General features: G+C 35.7%; 1 pseudogene; it reads right to left on the bottom strand.

The window, feature by feature from the left end:
* Window positions 1-622: 622 nt before the first annotated feature.
* Window positions 623-2,284, bottom strand: LOC125931313 (60 kDa heat shock protein, mitochondrial-like; annotated as a pseudogene).
* Window positions 2,285-2,529: the final 245 nt, after the last annotated feature.

A 2,529-nucleotide genomic window follows, 5' to 3' on the forward strand; every position in this document is an offset into this window, starting at 1 on the left:
TTTCATTCTTGAACATGTTTCACATCTTAGAGAGAGTCATGGGTTTCTTTGCATAAAGTCATATGCCATGTTCTTGAAATTAACATACATCTAAATGAAATCTGGAATATATTTTTTGATGATTTCAGGTTACATATTGTCAGTTCCTCCTGTCTTGCATTTTTTAAAAACTTTAAACAAATTTTCATTAACAGAGATTGTCACATAATTGGATATTTTTCTACTTTGTGCACAATTATGCTTACTTTCCACAAAGTTTTCTTAACTTTTCACTGGTGATGGCAATCACAAAATCTTAATTTTAACAAAATAGTACTAAAAATACTTCAGTGATTTAAGTTGAAATCAATGCACTTGTTACATGTCTCTTGCACTCAGTTATCAGGAATGGACAAATGTATTTTTATTCAAAAAATACAAAATAAATGATCTGTGGGCACTAACAATGGCAGCAGTAAACCATTATACATTGTTAACTGAAACCAGTAACTGATGGTTATAGTGATTTTCTTAAACATCAGCCAGACTTTTCTTCAGTCATTTCTTTCAACTGACTTCTCTGAAGTTATTGGTGAGGATCACTGCCTTGAACCTACTCTCACAGTTTATTAATAAAACACTACTACAGGAATTGGAACATACCACCTTCCATTCCACCCATTCCACCATTCTAGGGTCTTTGTCTTTAGGAATTTCAGTGACTACAACTTCTGCTGTAATTAATAGAGAAGCCACCCCAGCAGCATCCAATAAAGTGTTCTTACAATCTTAGTTGGATGCATGATTCCTTTTCCACCATATTCACAAAATCTCCAAGAATAGCATCATACCCAGCTTCGGAGGAATGTTGCATAATTTTCTCAATTATTAGTGATCCTTAAACACCTGCATTCTTGGCAATGGTCGTTGCAAGAATTTTAATTTTCTTTTAATAATTTAGATAACAGTTGTTTAATCTTCAGGAGCTGTTATTTAATCCAAGGCTGGACTTCATGAAAACAGGGCATGGCACCCTCCCAAAACAATGCCTTTCAACAGCAGCTCATGGAGCAATGAAAGCATCTGTAACACTTTCTTTTTTTTTTTTTCACTTCAACATTACTTGTCCCACCAACCTTCAGCCCAGTTACTTCATCTGAAAGTTTTGCCAAGAGTTCATTGAATTTTTCCTTTGCATGTTCACTAGTTGTGATATTTAACCGTTTGATGGTTTCTTGAATATGTTTTTCAAAATGCTTGTCACATTTTCCTTTCAAGATCATGGCATTATCTTCATCACAATGAGCTCCCAACTGTTCCTAAGTCATGAGACTGAATATTTTCAAGATTTAGTGTCAATCCTTCTTCTCCAAACACTGCACGAGTAACAATAGCCATCACTTAAAACTGATTCTTTTTTCTATTGTCACCAAAACCTAGAGCTTTGACTGGTACAACCTGAAGACCAACATTTAACCTATTCAAATGAGTGTACTCAGAGCTTCTCCATCAACATCTTCAGCAATTATGGCCGAGGGCTTATGGTGAGCATGGGCGATTTCAAGAGAAGGTACAATGTACTGGATTCTGTAAATTTTCTTTTCGCTCAGTAGAACATAAGAATCTTGGAATTCACATTTCTGACATTTTGATGTATTAATGAAGTATGGAGAAATAAAATCTCAGTCAAAAATCATGCCTTCAATAGTTTATAATTCATTATTTAGTGTTTTTCCATTCCTCACTGTGATGATCCCCTTCCTTCCAACCTTTTTCATTACATCATAAATGATGTTGCACATATTTGTCTCCATTTGCAGAAATTGTAGCAATCTGAAAAATTTCTTCAGGTGTTGTCACAGGTTTAGACTGCTTCTTAACTTCAGCAATTATAGCATCAACAGCTAACATAACACCTCTCTTGACTTCCACAGGATTAGCACCTTTGTTAATCTTCTCAAAGCCTTCCTTGGCAATAGAGTGCCAGTACAGTAGCAATTAGTGGTGACATCACCAGCCTCTTCATTTGTGTTACTGGCAACATATTGAACAAGTTTAGTGCCAATATTTTCATATTTATCTCTTAAGCCAATGGAATTTGCAACAGTCACCCCATCTTTTGTTACTTTAGGTCTTCCCCAATTCTGTTGAATAGTCACTGATTTTCCATTTGGCCCCATAGTAACAGCTACAGCTAAAACTTTTGAAGCAATACATCTTGGACATCTATATCAAATTTAACTTCTCTGGCATAATTTCAAATGAGATGAGGAGTCAGTGCCCTAGACACTGGCTTAATTTTTAAAAGGACAGCAAGTAATCAAAACATTTCCGTGGGGCAATGGCAGGGCGTGCCAGTGGTCAGGCAAGCTGTCAGAGGCGAATAAGGGACAGATTTCTTGTTATTGTGATTTTTAACTGATTTTTTTCACCTATCCAGTATCATTGACTCAGACACCTTATCCATATGGTAATCAAATTTTCCAAGACATTCTTAATTTCAAGGCTTATCTCCTATTATCCTTTCAAGTCATCAGAGTGTCCCGTAAG

This window comes from Panthera uncia, chromosome X (assembly GCF_023721935.1).
Source record: "Panthera uncia isolate 11264 chromosome X, Puncia_PCG_1.0, whole genome shotgun sequence".
NCBI lineage: Eukaryota > Metazoa > Chordata > Mammalia > Carnivora > Felidae > Panthera > Panthera uncia.